Source organism: Dendrobates tinctorius, unplaced genomic scaffold (genome assembly GCF_039654945.1).
Source record: "Dendrobates tinctorius isolate UK_male_01 unplaced genomic scaffold, ASM3965494v1 ptg000208l, whole genome shotgun sequence".
NCBI lineage: Eukaryota > Metazoa > Chordata > Amphibia > Anura > Dendrobatidae > Dendrobates > Dendrobates tinctorius.
Genome location: NW_027361875.1, coordinates 767,963 through 785,121, shown reverse-complemented (window position 1 = coordinate 785,121; position 17,159 = coordinate 767,963). Strand labels below are relative to the sequence as shown.

The following is a 17,159-nucleotide window of genomic DNA, read 5'->3' as shown; positions in this document are numbered from 1 at the left end:
GAGAGTTGGAGGAGTTATTAGTGACTGTTGCTTGGTTTTTATGTGTGGTAATTCCTTATCCTTCTCTATTTTGGTTTATTCCCCTACCTTCACATCCTGATGCATTCCTCTGTTATATGTGAGTGAATATTTTGTATGCCTGGAGTTTTCTGTTAACCCTTATTTGTGTTGCCTTGTTTGTCCGGTTGGTGTACTACGGTGCATTCCTCTGTTATATGCAAGTGAATATTTATATGCTTGGTATTTTTCCATTGCCCCTATTTGTGTTGCCTTGTTCGTCTGGTTAGTGTACTGCGGTGCACAGCTGCACCCCTCTTCCCCGGGTGGGGGAACGGAACAGATGGAAGGCGGATTCAGGAGATAAGGCAAGGTACGTGGCCCTGGCATCTTCACCTTCGGAAGTATCCTGGGGAGTAGGGCGAGCTAGGGTGCCCCCTAGTGTTAGGGAAAGGGAAGGAGCCCCTTTTCCCAGGTCACGAGACCGCTGTGTCGTGACATGGACACTCTGTGCTACTGTATTATAGTCTAGGAGCAATGCTTTATAGGAAGGATTAGATGTTTTTTCTTGTGCATTCTCAGTCCATAAGGTATAATATAGGCATACTTTTCCATCTGATCTGACATTATGCATACTCCAGGCCACATTGCATCTAGACGTGCGTGGCCTTGCTCAATTCACTTGTATTGAGTGAGGCAGCGATTGTCTAGTTGGAATGTGGCGGAAGTATGCATGGTGTATACTTGCAGTCACACAGCCGCGTGGCCTCGCTGCCTGTAAGGCCTCTTTCACACGTCCTTTTATTTCTGGTACCGGAAAAAACGGTACCAGAAATATCCATGTCCATGTGACTGTGTGTGTACTACATGTGGCACATGTGTGGAAATCGTGTGCCGCCCGTGTGCCGCATCTGTACCACATGGACAACTGCCAGGGAAGAAGCGCTACAGTAAAGCGCTGTGCTCCGGCGGCAGGTGCTGAAGCCGGCTCTCATCATTCTCCCCTGCTCTGCCGGCGAGCAGAGTTGAATGATGGGCGTTATATTAAAGTCCGAACGACAGCAGGTGAGGCTGTGGAATACCCCGATCATCTGCACCTACTGTCACTGTTATTAGCGGCAGCAGGTGTCGAATGATGGGGGTAAGAGTCCGAAAATCCACCACCTGCTGTCGTTCGGACATTAAAATAACGCTCATTACCTTCCTCTGTTCGCCAGCAAAGCAGGGGAGAATGATGACAGCCGGCTTCAGATTGATTGCAGACTTTTGTGAAAAAACCTGGACAACCTCTCTAAGGGTAAACATTAATATAGTATTATGAGTAGATTGTGAGCCCTCGAGGGCAGGGTCCTCTGTCATCCTGTACCAGTCGTGACTTGTATTGTTTAAGATTACTGTACTTGTATTTATTATGTATACCTCCCTCACATGTAAAGCGCCATGGAATAAATGGCGCTATAATAAATAATAATAATAATAATGAGTGCATTAGCATGGTAGGCCCCCCGAAGTTCAGAATAAAATTGTATACTAATGAAAATTGTACTTGGAAAATCGTTCATTTTGGTACAGTTGATTATTTTCAGGGGTTTGGGTTTTTTTTCAACTAAAAGTTGTGTTTTAGTCTAAAACACAATATTCTGCTGGTAGCAAGTTATTAAAGACATAAAAAAACTAAATATATGCATGTACCGAAACTCTGATGCCTTTAACTAGTTCATGCTGCATTTCTTCAGATCAGTGATTTCCCGCAGAGAATTAAATTGCAGGACTCATTACATAGTACGACAGGAATTATGCTGTCTGTGAAGTAAAATAATGCACGTGAGGCAGCCATAGGAGAAATGCAGGAGTGGCACTTTGCTCTGCGGATTAGGATGTTCAGCAACTATTCATTACCTATAGACATTTTATTTTGAGACTTAAAGAAAAACTACACAAAAATGCAGAGTTCTTATGTGACTGCGTCTTTCATGAAATCAAGTAAGTGATCTTCTTATTGAAGACCCATTTACCTCTGTGACAATTACCTAAAGTAACTACTGGAGTCTATAAGGAAGAAATCCAAGAATTAGCATTACGCACCTTGCAAAATACTTGCAAGTACTAAAAAAACTCTAGCGCCTTGTAACAAATATAGGAACCTTACTATGTTATGTTAGCTTTTCATAAGTTTGCTTATGAGACTATAAATTATGTTGTGGGATCTTGAAGAATCTTAATTTCTTGCATTAGATTTATTCAAGGCACTATCTCCTAGTTCTGCAAATTCTTTACTAGGGAAACCCAAATGTTAGCAAATGTACTGTCCCTTTTTGAAAACCAAGCCATACCAACAAAAAAAATTGGTTATCTCATGTATATTCTACAATCATGGTGGATCCAGGTCTTCATTTTGCAAATATGGTCTCTAATTTAGTGGATTTAATTTATCACACCAACCTTATTTTGCACAGTTGCATTAAAGTATTTGTCTTAAGCTAATAAAGATTAGACTTATGTCGGTTGAACCCGCCGATATCGATGAATTCAGCGACTGACCATCGGGAGAGATGTTGATCAAACATGTCCAATTTCAGAATCATTCCCCTTATATGGATCAATTGGTATCTGCCTCATGGGGTTTTTGCCTTTCAACATTTTAGGGTATAGGTTGAATTTTATGGATTTATGAATACTTTCACCCTTAAGAACTATAAAACTATAACCCCTTTAAGTTGTACTAATAAAGTATTAACTTAATAAAGATATCAGGGAGAAATAAACACTGTCTAAAAGACAAAGGCCATAATTCATCAAAGCTTTTATGCCCAATAAGTGTTGTAAAAACAAGTCACAAAATTAAGGAACAACTCAGAGTTGCACCAAAATTTTGTGACTTTTGGTGTTTTAATGCCAGTTTTTCCCAGCTCCACCAAAGAGGGTGGAACTGGGGGCGTGGTTAGCTGATGATGGGATAAGACGCACATACTCGGAGCTCCATGCTTGATTCACCCCTAGAGCCATTATAAATCTGAGATATCCCTCCAAAACATCCACAGGCAAGACCAGGAGACTTTCCAAGTCTATTACAGATGCTGAAGCTGACCCAAACAGCATACACCATTTCCTGGTCTCAAGCACTGTGACCCAACTCTGGAACACAAGGTCTAAAATGGCATCAGCTGAGCAGCCAGACATGTCACTTGAAAGACACATACAAACGTGAACTTCAGACGCTCAAATCTGAGTTCACTACCAGGTCTGGAAGAGGTTGAGAAAATACAGGATTCTGTTCTAGAAGAACTACAATCACACCGAGAAGTCATCCTCTACCACTCTACCAAACTGAAGGAGATTGCCTTTGGGATCAAGGATCTTGAGAACCGCAACAGACGAAATAACATCCATATTCGTGAATTACCTGAGACCATCAAAAAAGTTAAAGAATCCATCATGGCCGCTGTGAGGCAGTAAGGGATTATTCACTTCCAAGGTTCTCAAGTATCGCTTTGCCTGACCTCACAAGGTGCATGCTACAGCTGAGAGGGGCATTGCGGCCTACAGTTTATTGTTCTTACTGAGAAAACATGCCTTACAAATGAGTGTTACTCTTTCAACTAATTGCTTCAAAACACGGAAAGTCAGCGAAATTCCGTAAACTGAGAGACGTCACCAACTTCTTGGCAACTTTCAACCTCCAGACGGTAGACTTACCGTAATGACCTCCAACATCCCACCTCTCAATCGCACCTCCTAGATGGCATGATGCCTCATGTCCGAAGAAGCAGAAGCTTGCTGGTGTACCAGCTAAAGACACTGAGGGGTTTTCATATCTGGCACCTTTTAGTTCTGCCTTCTTAGCTTTAGCTACATAAGACATAAAATCTGACCATATCTGGTCCTATACTGATAATTACAATGGTATTGTTAATCATATATTATATTACCTAGCTACTACTTACTCAAGGGGCTCTCATATTGCATGATAATTTATCTTCTTATCTTCCTCCTGTTCACTGTTTTTTAATATCAGCATCTTGTCTCGTCTGGAAAATTATTTGAGGGTTTTTGGTTGTGTTTTTTGTTATTTTCTCTCCCCACCTTTTTTAGTTGGGGGGAGAAAAAGGAGAGGAGAAGAAAAAAACCTCCCTCTCTACTACACCTTGGGGTACTGTGTTATAATTGATTTTATAGTTCAGGGTGGACAGCAGGATCCTGCTTCCTGGTATTGGCTTTCTCCCTTCCACCTGGTGCAGGCGTTAATCGCCATTTAATTACAAACGTATGGCTTACGGGGTGTTAAACCCCTGCCTCTATCTTTTCCACTTAACCTTGTATTTCTTTTGTTCTCCACCTCTTGTCTAGAATGGTTTAACAGTCTCCACTTACTTATACCGCTGATCCAAGATCAATATGAGTTAACTTACGTTTTGCTCCTTTAATGTAAAGGGGCTCAATCTACCATAAAAAGATGGCAAATTGCTCACTCCAATCATAAACAGCGAGTTTTAGTTCTAATGATCCAAGAGACACATTTTCAATCTGACTTGGTCCCTGATTGTATCTCCAAATATTAGCATTATCCGATCTAGTTCCACAGTACCAACACTAATGCCAAATCTAAAGGGGTGTCAGTGATTTTCCACAAATCATGTCATTATAAATTCCCTAATTGACAAATTAGGCAGATATGTCTTTCTACAAGTATCCTGGGCCTCCCGAAGATTTGTGCTTGCTGTCACATTGAGTCACTTCTCATGGCTAAGCTGTAAGTCAAGGTTAGTCAAGTAGTTAAGGAGTTCAAGGTCAGAAGGGGGTATGTCATGAACAGAAGGAAGAGACAAAGGTAGTCAGGTAATGTTTCAAGGTCAGAATACCAGGAAGATAATGGATCAGAGAAGAGCTTAAATAGACGGATGGTCAGAACAAGGTCCAAGGTCAGGCAACAAAAGATCTATAAACAGAATGCAAGGCACAGAGAGACAAACCACACAGTAGCCAAATGTATATCTGGCAGAGGTCTGGGAGAAATAGCTCAGTTAAGTAGCCTGGCAATCACCTGGGAGACTGAACACCTGAAGACAGCCAGAACATCCCATTCTCAGATTGTACGGCCAAGCTGTCATTCAACACACTGACAGCTCAGCACGCCCATGCATCAGACTGGATGACTGAGCAGTCAATCAAAGTACTGACCTCTTCAGTACACTCCTGTACCAGATTGGATGTCTGAGCTGTCAGTAACTGCATCCCAGACACACTGACGGGTGGAACCGTGACACTAACGTGTATTTTCCCAATAAGGATCAGAAATTTAGCTGCAACTGTCGGAAACTACTGGAGGAATTTTCTGGTTACTCTTCTTTGCTATTGGGTGGTGTGGTGTAGTGACCACTGTGTCCGCTAGGGGGCACTGTGTGGGTGTCCCAGGACAGGCATATAAGCATTTCCAGTGTCCTGATAGGTGTAGGATGCTGAATGATCGTAATGTATCTCAAGGTGAGTGGCCTTGAGATGAAGACTTGTGTATGTGTTGATCAGCAGTGATACTTTTGAGGTTTCATGCCAATGTGTTAGGGAGAGCTACCTACAAATCCACCCAGGGGTGTGTCTAGAACGCCATACTAAAGAATATATGAATGCTTGTAGGACCTGTGATGAGGTCATAGCCATGTGACCAGGTGGGCGTGGCTACGGACCATATAAGGTGGCCAGGGTAGGTCACATGGGTGAATGCTGGGACCCAGTTGGTCCGTTTGGAAGGTCTCGCTGGAAGATGTGTAAGCCTTCCTGAGTGCCTGTGTGCATAATGGCTGCATGTGTCTGATGGTTCCCTGGATGGAATGAATGTCTGCACTGACAAGCAGCTGTGAGTAACCCGGACAGGCAATATGCCTGGAGCATGTGTGACCTTGGACCTGGTGAGGCGTGAGTGTTGGGCAGTCTCAGGCGGAGACGGATGTCCTGAATAGCACCCACTGAGCCCCTGGACCAGGTGAGGCCGGTGTGTTGGGAGACCCTGGGAGGAGGGTCAGCTCCCTGGAAAGCACCCGGTGCGCCCTGTCTGTTGGACAGTCTCAGGCGGAGACAGAGTGTCCTGAATAGCACACAGACAGGACACTTGAGTTTGGTGTTGCATGTGTGTTTTTTTCTTTTCTCTCTAAAGTCAGCTTGCGGTGGCTCAGGAGAGTCAAGAAGGTGACAAGCGGCTTGCTGTAACTCGGCGGGGTTTCGAAGGAGACAAGCGGCTTCCTGTAACTCGGCGGGGTTACGAAGGTGACACCAGCAGCTGTGTGTGAACGGTAGCCGGTGGTGTCGGAGATCGGTGACAGCAGGAGCTGTGGTGGTGCCAGCAAGGACTTGTGTGGTATTGTAAAATAGACATAAACTGTACTGTGTGAACTGTGGTCTAAGAAGACCTGTAGAATGGACATGGGAAAATCCCGAAAAGGGGCGGTGGCCCAAATCAGGGTGGTAGCCCAAAAGGGGTGGAGTCCCAGAGGGGGGTGGTGACCCAAATTGGGGTGGTAGCTCAAAAGGGGGTGGAGTCCCAGAGGGGGGCGGTGACCCAAATTGGGGTGGTAACTCAAAAAGGGGTGGAGTCCCAGAGGGAGGCGGTGGCCCAAATTGGGATGGTGGTCCAGAAAGGGGCCGAGTTATCAAAAGGGGCAGCACTGGGTACCTCAGTGGACATGTCTGAGGAACCGCAGTGTGTGTGTATGTCTTTTGAGGAGTGCGGCATGTATTTTCCAGATAACGACGGGCCACAGATGTGTACCGTGATTCTGCACTGGGAAAGAGTGTCTGGGAGGCTGGACTCAAAGAGTCGGGTGACTCTGACAGGAACTCCTCTCGTTTTATCTCTGACCGAGAAAAACGTCAGGGTTCGCTGCGACCATGGGGTCATTGTGAACTATATGGTGGACAGAGTCATGATTGAGATGACAAAGGGGGTTGAATGCCAAGGTGGTAGTATGCCACCAAACTTAGTGCATCCCTTTGAGAGGGCCGGGACTTTGTCTTGTTTTTTGATATATGGCAGGGGGATGGAGACGTTTCTACTGTTGGGCTAACAGACGTTGAGACGGTGACGCCTCCTAAAGTGGACAGGTCAGATGTAGAAGTGACCGGAGGAAGGGGTACATCTGCCCAACTTATGGACCTGACGTCTCGTGACATGACGGATGGTGGGCTGGGAGATGAGACGACTGGACTAGACACACGGGTGGACGGCAACTGGAGGGCTCACTCGGCTGATGGGGCTGACCCAATGGTACCCTTTGACAATATAATTAAAGAGGTAGTGGTGCGACACGTGCTGGCCAAAAGAGAACAAGATCACGAGATACAGTTAATAAAAGAGACAGTAGAAGAATATCTCGAACGAGAAAGGGTCCTGAGACAAATGGCCGGGCACAGGGTAGAAGAGCTAGAGAAAGAAGTCTCTGAGCTCAATGGTCACCTGTCAACCTGGCAAAGCGTGAACAAGACACTTAGGGAAAAGATGGAAGAACTCAGAGGAGTAGTAAAAGGTCTTCTGCGGGAGAAGAGCGTGGACGAAGATTTACAGCGGACGGGCCCGACTGATAATAAGACGGAACTGCCAGTACCCATTTTGGCAAAGGGTTGTGAAGTTGGTGAGCAAAGAGTTGAAGAAGACAGTCACCTGGTTGGGTCAACTGTAGTGAGGGAAGTGTCCGTGGTAAAGCCAGAGCCTTATGTCCAGGAAGAGAGCAAGACCACGACCTTCAAATCTGTGATCGAGGTCCTCGAAGATATGCAAGAAGTCTGTGCTGAGGAAGGTGTGCATGAGGCTTTCAAAGAGGCGGTCAAGGCGTGTAAGGTGCACTGGGCACCTGAGACTCGGCAATTGGTGATATCAGCCGGGAAAGATACAGCAAACCGGGTAGCTGTCCTAAAAGAGATGCATTTGCAATGTCTCCACGTCAAACAGCTGGTCAGGCGGAGTAATACGAAAGCTGCTCGATGCCTAGAGTTAGCAAGGGAGGCTATGGATCAGCTGGGTTTGCGGAAAGATGTAGTTCCGGTACCCAAAGGTCTGATTGGGAGAATCATTGGAAGATTTGGAAAGGTAATGCAAGACCTTGTGAATATCTCCGGTGTGGTGAGGGTGAGGGTCCCTCCTAATGATGAAGACCAGGTATCCAGTGAAGAGGGTAGGATTCCCATCATGGTGGTTGGCTCCGTGGAAAGCCTGAGAAACTTTCGGATGCTCTTGGAGTATTGAGTGGGGTACCTGCAAGAGATTGAGCAGTTGAAGCTGGACTGTCGGCGGATCAATAAAGAGGTACGGAACACCAGGTGGCGGCCGCCTTCAATCCAAGATATAAGGACCCGAAGGGTTCCTCCAAGTAGTGACATGGCAGGTGGCCGAAGAATGTCAGCAAGTGGCAGTTCGACGGGCCGTACGAGGCTGAGAGACCTAAGTTCCTGTTTGACACTGAATGGGTCAGACTCAGGCCAGACAGTGTTGTGAGCTCATTTTCTCGTTCACCTTTGATGTCCGATGAACTCTCTCTGCTGGTGAAAGGAGGTGGTGAAACTGATTTGGATGGGAGAAACCTGTCATCTGAACAGGTGGATTGCGATTGGACAGCCGGAATCTCTGAGTGGATATAAGGCAGCCGACGCCCTGTAGGGTTGCTGGTGATTTCTCTGCTCTGAGCTCTGGCCTCCAGTTCAGTTCCTGTCTTCTAAAGCTAAGATTTGCTCTGTTATTGTTCCATGAGATTTTGTCTGATTTGCTTAGTTTTGTGTTCTGCTAGCCCCAGCTGTGGCTCTGCTGAATTTCCATTTTTGTCCCTGATCGGTTAAATCTCTTTTGCTCTGTCTTCAGAATATATCGGAGTGCTGATATAGGGATTTTGAAGTCTAGTGACTTCAGGGCCGTTTTTCCTATCAGACGTGTTGGGACATTTTTGGTAGGGTTTTTGCGGATTGCAGCCAGCATCTTTTTTGTCCTTTCCTATCTAGTTTGTTGGGCCCCATCATTTGCTCTGCCTGTCTTTCTGTCTGTGTTTGTGTTTTCATCTGTTTTCACCAACAATACATGTTGGGGGCTGTCTATTGCTTTGGGGTCTGCTCTGGGGCAGTTTAGATTTCCCCTTTCTTTCTTTAGGCTTATTTAGTTCTCCGGCTGTGAAGAGTCGTCTAGGACCACCGTAGGAATGCTCCACGGCTACTGTTGTTGTGAATAGGATCAGGGGTCTACAATCCGCTAGCTACCAACCTCTCCGGTTTTCTGGACTTAGCTTGCATTTTTGTTTTTTCCTCCTCCGGTGACTCATTCATAACAAGACAGTAGGCTTGATTAAGACTTATGACGGCACCAACCGTGATAGCCAGTCAGTGATAGAAAGGAATGTAGTGACTAAACAGTGTCTGATGACGCAGACAGACTGGGACTGGAGGGCCAAAGATCAGGGCCGATATTCTGACCGCTGGGGGCGGGGGAGACCTAACGTAGAGATGAGGCTGTATGACGGACGGAGACGGTTCTCTCATCCTTTGGGGCAAGGTGTAATGAGTGCCCGGTCGCGAGATCCTGGGGTAATGTTGTGTGTTCAACCCCACAAGTTTGAACAGAGGGGGGAGGTATGTGGTGTAGTGACCTGTGTCCTCTAGGGGGCGCTGTGTGGGTGTCCCAGGACAGGCGTATAAGCATTTCCAGTGCCCTGATAGGTGTAGGATGCTGAATGATCGTAATGTATCTCAAGGTGGGTGGCCTTGAGATGAAGACTTGTGTATGTGTTAGGGAGAGCTACCTACAAATCCACCCAGGGGTGTGTCTAGAACGCCATACTAAAAAATGTATGAATGCTTGTAGGACCTGTGATGAGGTCATAGCCATGTGACCCGGTGGGCGTGGCTACGGACCATATAAGATGGCCAGAGTAGGTTACATGGGTGAATGCTGGGACCCAGTTGGTCCGTTTGGAAGGTCTCGCTGGAAGATGTGTAAGCCTTCCTGAGTGCCTGTGTGCATAATGGCTGCATGTGTCTGATGGTTCCCTGGAGGGAATGAACGTCTGCATTGACAAGCAGCTGTGAGTAACCCGGACAGGCAATATACCTGTGAGGCTAGACAGCCTGTGTACCAGAGATAGCAACGCCTGTGTGACCACAGGGTTAACAGAGTGAAGCTCTGTCATGGAAGCTATGCTGTTTAATATGAATTTTCTGTTGCATATTACTGTGGTTTATGCTGCATAATAAACTGAATGGACTGAGTTTTGTTGAGAAACCTGTGCCGGATCTGATTTATCAGCTGCCTAGCGAGTATCCCCTACCTGGATAACAAGCGCTACCTTACAGTGGAAATATCATTTTACCTATTAACCCATCAAATGATGTATCTACACGTAAGTACATTCATCCTGTCTCATCAATACAAGGAATCCAAAGATAATTATGCAGCATGAGGTTGTGTGGAGGATTCTTCATCCAGAGTCAAAGGACTGTATGTTCTATTCGTAAGTCCATTCTGCATACAGCAAAATAGACTATTTATCCATTTTCCATTCACTTCTTTACCTTCAGGTGGAGGCTGAGATAGGGTCTCTACTATGGTCGAGTCATACCCCTGTATATTTCTCCATGCAGCTAGGCTCTAATGTGAGCCCTATTTACACATGACACCTAAATAAGAGCTAAACTCTCTGCCACCTGTCATAAACTCCTGGCTATTCTAGCTAGAAAATCCCAATGTATGCGAGGACACATTAAAAGTCACTTTTACCCTTTAGGTAACAGAAGTGGCAAATTACTATAACACCCACACATTTTAACCACTACTCACCCCAAGCTCTTATGCCACATATTAAAGTTCTCCCTAAAACTGGGAAGGATCCCTTACTCTATAGCAGCGATCTCCCGATATCTCTAATCAACACAGATATAAAGTTATATGCAAAGAAAATTTCTAATAGGCTGCAGCTTCTCTTGCCCTAGGTGATAAACCAAGACCAGGTAGGGAATGTACCTGGCTGTGAAGCCAGAGATACACATGTGGTCAAAATTGTTGGTACCCCTATGTCATGAGTTTTATTTTTTTTTTTTAAATTCTTTAGAAGCATGGTTGAAAAGCAGTGTCTGAATTTCATTTGTTGATTTTCATAGATTTTTGATTTATTATTACTTTTGTCAGATTCAAGTTATTTCTGTGACCATTGTGGGTTTTTCTGTCATTAAATGAGGGGTACCAACAATTTTAACCACATGAGTAACTCCATTCGGATTATATCTCTCATAGCTGGAACCAGGAGATCTGGCTGTGAAGACACAGGGGTCAGTGGGAGCTTTCTTCCGCTGGTCCGGCTTTCTTTAGCGTCAAGCTTAGGAAGAGGTATGTTGACAGTTGACCTGATTGTCCCAACCTGGATTATCCAAACGACCTTGCGGGCTCAGTGTTGGGCAGTGCAGCAAATCTGTATTCCACCAGTTGGAATCATGGTCTTTGGGCTGACGTCATGTAGAATCATACTGGTGACTGGAGTAGGGACAATTTATAACCCTCATCATCATTTACTGAGCAAAGTGAAACTATCGGGTGGCTTGACCCTTCCAGAATTCCTTCATTACAGCTGTGCTTCCCTAGACATGTGCATCTTAGATCTGTTTCATCATGCTATGACCAAGAGATGGGTTGAAGTAGAAACTTTGCTATCTAAATATAATCCCCTTGTTTGGGTATGGACAGCAAACAATACTGATGCAAACCTTAATGCCCACCCATTACGCACTAAAAATCTATAAGTTTTCCTTAAAAGAGGCAATCAACTATTTCACCTTTCCTCTTCTCCAGGCCCTCTGACTCCCCTTTATGATAATAGGAAAAATGAAGGCCGAACAGCATCCAATAAGGGTGAAGAAGTAGTTTCTTTAATCAGCCATTAATACAACGTACTTGAAAAAGACCAAGATATGGTCGAAAGGTTGTATTAATGGCTGATTAAAGAAACTACTTCTTCACCCGGATTGGATGCTGTTCCGCCTTCATTTTTCCTGCAAGCTGTGGTCCCTATTGGCTCCTGGGACTCTTGGAACGTGCATCCTAGTGAACAATCTGTGTGCTGTTGGCTGCAATTGCTGTCTCCCCTTTATGATAATGTCATTCCCACTTGGCCTCTATAGACTAACCTTTCTGAATAACCCAAAGACCAATGTAGAATTTTACATGATTTCATGCCCAATCCCTGCATAGACCCTTACATACTTTTTTCCAAATATAATATTTCCTTAGACTCATGTTTTTTTTTATGAGCCACTAAGGAGCTTTATAAAAGCTATGCCAGCACAACCCAACATTTTTAGGCTCCTCATCCTCTTTGAAGGTTTCTGACTATTGAAGGATCCTACGGACCACACCATCTCGCTGCTGTATGGGATTTTCCAGGACGACCAGACTTCTGATGCAGATTCCCCTCATCTTTGCAAAATGGGACGAAGGGCATAGAAGACACCTTTCATTAGAGGAATGTTCCAAACTACCTCTCCTCACACATAAATCCTCATTCTGTTCATTGTCACAGGAGAGGAACTACAAAATCCTATCTAGGTAGTATAGATGCTTTTTGGCTTTCCAAAAATATTTCCCTCAGCCTCAGACGTGTTGGAGATGTCTCAATGAGACAGGTTCTTATTCCCTTATAATGGTTGTTATGTCCCATTATAAGACATCTTTGGGAATCAGTGTTTTAACTGTTCAATAAAATCTCTATAACTAAGATACAGTCATTTATGGCCTTAGCCCTTCTATCTTTTAGTGATATTATGGCTACTGGCTTTAAAAAAGAGGCTGTTTAGACACTTCCTGTCAGCAGCTAGGAGACTCATCCCTAGACATTGGAAACAAAAGGAACTCCCTACTCATGCAGAATTTGTGACTGAGCTAAATAACACCCTTAGAATGGAGGAACTAATTGCTCAAGTCTCAGCTATTGTGAACAATGTTGTAGGCACATGGCGACCTTGGTTCATGATCAGAGAGTCACAGGAATTAACTTTGTTGACTCCTATACAAGGCCTTTTGCCTCCATATCATCATACTATTATTATTATGCATTTACTGTATATAGCGCCATTTATTCCATGGCGCTTTACAAGTGAAAAGGGGAAATATAGACAAGTATAATAAACATGTGTAAGACAAGGGACACACAAGTACATTAGGAGAGGGGACCCGGCCCGCGAGGGCTCACAGTCTACAGGGATGGGTGAGGATACAGTAGGAGAGGGTAGAGCAGGTCGTGCGGTGGTTCAGTAGACCGAGGATCATTGCAGGCTGTAGGCTTGTTGGAACAGGTGGGTCTTCAGGTTCTTCTTCAAGGTTTCCGTTGATGGTGAGAGTCTGATGTGTTGCGGCAGAGAGTTCCAGAGTATGGGGGAAGCACGGGAGAAGTCTTGTATGCGGTTGTGGGAAGAAGAGATAAGGGGAGAGTAGAGAAGGAGATCTTGAGACGATCGAAGGTTGCGTGTGGGTAGGTACCTGGAGACCATGTCACAGATGTATGGAGGAGACAGGCTGTGGATGGCTTTGTATGTCATGGTTAGGGTTTTGAATTGGAGCCTCTGGGCAATAGGAAGCCAGTGAAGGGGGGAGGCTGGGGAATAGCGGGGAGACCGGTGGATTAGTCGGGCAGCAGAGTGTAGGATGGACTGGAGTGGTGCCAGAGTGCTAGAGGGGAGGCCAGAGAGTAGGAGGTTGCAGTAGTCAAGGCGGGAGATGATAAGAGCATGCAATAGTGTTTTTGTGGTTTTGTGGTTGAGGAATGAGCGGATCCGGGAAATATTTTTGAGTTTGAGGCGGCAGGAGGAGGCGAGGGCTTGGATATGTGGTTTGAAAGAGAGCGCAGAGTCGAGGATCACCCCAAGGTACTGAGCGTGCGGGACTGGGGAAAGAGAGCAGCCATTGACATTGATGGATAGGTCTGGTGGAGGGGTAGAGTGAGATGGGGGAAAGATGATGAATTCTGATTTGTCCATGTTCAGTTTGAGAAAGCGAGAAGAAAAGAAGGCTGAGTTAGCAGATAGACATTGTGGGATTTCAGTCAATAAGGAGGCGAGGTTGGGTCCAGATAGGTAGATCTGTGTGTCATCGGCGTAGAGGTGATACTGCAAACCGTGGGATTCTATATGAGCTGTCCCAAGCCAAAGGTGTAGATGGAGAATAGTAGGGGTCCTAGGACAGAGCCTTGAGGAACACCGACAGACAGGGGTCGAGGTGAGGAGGTGGTGTGTGAGAGAGAGACACTAAATGTTCGGTCTGTTAGGTATGATGAGATCCAGGATAGGGCCAAGTCTGTGATGCCAAGAGATGAGAGAGTCTGTAGCAGGAGGGAGAGGTCTACGGTGTCAAAGGCAGAGGACAGGTCCAGGAGAAGGAGGACAGAGTAGTGTCGCTTGCTCTTGGCGGTTAGTAAGTCGTTAGTGACTTTAGTTAGGGCAGGGTTACGCTTTAATTTCCATACAAATGATGGACTGGTACCCATCTAGGTGCGAATTTCTTGTCCCCCTCACCTTCTTTCGCAATCCCATACACTTCCCTTATTCCCCTCCTGTCCTAATTCTTTAGATTTTCCTCAAATCTGACCTTCCTCCTCCTTCACATGCGTAGGAAGCAGAGAGAGAGACAGACTCTCCACCCAGGCGTAGAATGAGTTCAATAGCTAGTGAATGTATAATGTGAACTCGAACTACATTGTACAGCTGTTTTTATTATTGCACTTAAACTTTATCACTTCACTTTGCTACTATCATTTACTCTCTAAAATTCAAAAAAACTTTAATTTACCCTAAAGAAGGTGGAGCTGGGACTGGAAGGTGGCGCAGTGGGATCACAGCTTATCTAATTTATGACACCACAGCTCCTCTAATTCATGACCTGCTGTGCCGTTCCCAACACCAGAAATCTCACTCTAGTCCCTTACTGGAGTGAGATTTCTAGCCTTGGAGGCACACGCCACTCCGTTACACATTCCAGATTCATGAAGAGGTGTACACCTCTTCAGAAATAAGGAGTGTCTGTCTCCAGCACGCCCACTCATCAAGATCGATTAGTAAATTATTGGTATTGGTAAATCGGAGACAATGTCTTTGTTGCCCATAGCAGCCAATCACAGAGCAGCTTTTATTTCATATTCAGTTTATTTTTCAGACATTTTTTATATAAACCTGCCCCATATAATTCCTCTGTTGTTTCTTGTAAGATACAGTATATAAAAACATACTTAGGGTCTCCAATAGAAGTCTACAGTGAGAGCCAGCACGAGGGGAAGGTGGAGTGCTCAGCTACCTAAGGCGCTAGGAGAAGCAAATAATTTAATTAATATAGTTATATATAGAGAGCAAACATCAGGTGGCAGAGTATGTATATATACATACTGTATATACAGAGCCATATAGTATAATGCAGCCCCACCACAGAATATAATGTAGCCCCCTCAGAGTATAATGCTGCGCCCCATAGAGTATACTGCAGCCCCCTCATAGGTCATAATGCTGCCCAACTCATATAGTATGATGTAGCACCCCAGAATATAATGTAGTCCCCTGAGAGAATAATGCAGTCCCCCCAAAGAATATAATGTAGCCCCCTCATAAAGTATAATGCAGCTCCCCTCATAGGGTATAATGCTGCCCTCCTCATAGGGTATAATGCAGCCCCTCTCCACCTCCATCATTGCTCTCCCCCTCCACGCCCATCACTGTCCTCATCACCACCTCACTCATTGCCTTCTCCCCCACCACCCCTATCATTGCCATTTCCACCACCTCCATCATTGCTTTCTCCCCCACAACCCCCATCATTGACCATTCCACCACCTCAATCATTACCTCATCCCCCACCACTACCATTGTCCTTTCCACCACTACCATCATTGTCCTGTACACCACAACCATCATTGCTTTCTCCCCCAACACCCCCATCATTGCCCATTTTCAACACCTCCATCATTGCCTCCACACCATCATTGTCTTTTCCACCACAACCATCATTGACTTCTACCCCACCACCCCATAATTACCTATTCCACTACATCCATCATTGCCTCCTTCTCCACCACCCCCATCATCCTTTCCACCACCCCGATCACTGCTGATATCCAATACAAATATCTCCAATGTACACACACACAGCACCACTCCACTTTCTCACACACACACACAAACACAAAGTATCGCACCACTCTCTCACACACAAAGCACCGCACCACATACACACACACGCGCACGCAGACAGGCACACAGCACCACTCACCTCTCCGCAGCCGCAGCACATCCCAACAGCATCTTCCTCGCCGGCTGCTTTCTGTCTGAAGCAGCGTGCTGAATGATGACGTCATCCTTCCGCGCTGTGTTAGACAGGAAGCGCCGGGTAGGAAGCAGGACTCCATCAGATCCCTGCAGCTCCGCTGCCAAGCTGCAGAGATAGCTCCCTGCCCGCCGATGGCCTCAGGGTGAGCCATCCTGCAGGGTCCCACCTCCAAGACCCCGATGCAGCCGCATGTACTGTACATGCCAGCGGCTAACACTGCCCGCTATTAAAGTTAAATGACATTCACTCCTCTCCACGCCCCTGGGGGCATGGGGAAGCGTGAATATTCATTTATCTTTAGCAGCGGGGAAAGGCTCCTGTCTCCAGCTGCTGCTCTGCTGGCACAGGCCGGGCCCCCTTGACTCAGGGGCCCCATAGCTGCTGCTGGGTGTGCCGCTATTAGCGACACGCCACTGGCTAGGGGCCCCTGGAGCAGTTGGGGTCCTAGGTAGCTGCTGGCCATTATCCCAGCAGGTATCAGTGCCTGGGCCCACCAGAGAATCCTCCGGTTCTCCGGTGGGCTAGTACAACCCTGGACTTTATGCAAATGAGTATTGTTACTGAATTAGAAGACTAAAGTTTGGTGGGAACTCATTTTGGCAAATAGATAACCGCTATCATGCTGGACTTCAGGGAATGATTGTACGGGAGGGTGATATTCTGTAACTACTATCTTAGGGATCAGTATAGCTGGCCTATCCTCACCACATTATGTCTCCATATGACTCAGAGGCTTTACAGAGTGTAAAGGTCATTTGTGCCATTCCTATCACATGAAATGATTACACCTAAATGACCCAGCTATAAAAAAAACCTTAGAAAGAATTTAACTTTTGCATTATTG

General features: G+C 45.7%; 1 protein-coding gene and 1 long non-coding RNA gene across 3 annotated transcripts in view; one reads left to right on the top strand and one right to left on the bottom strand.

Annotated features, from left to right (window-relative positions):
- The window catches only part of LOC141058020 (uncharacterized), a 224,808-nt gene that overhangs the window by 127,686 nt on the left and 79,963 nt on the right, over window positions 1-17,159 (top strand). The gene's annotated exons all lie outside the window — the stretch shown is intronic.
- LOC141058016 (deubiquitinase DESI2-like) overlaps window positions 1-17,159 on the bottom strand; it is a 135,809-nt gene that overhangs the window by 104,023 nt on the left and 14,627 nt on the right. The gene's annotated exons all lie outside the window — the stretch shown is intronic.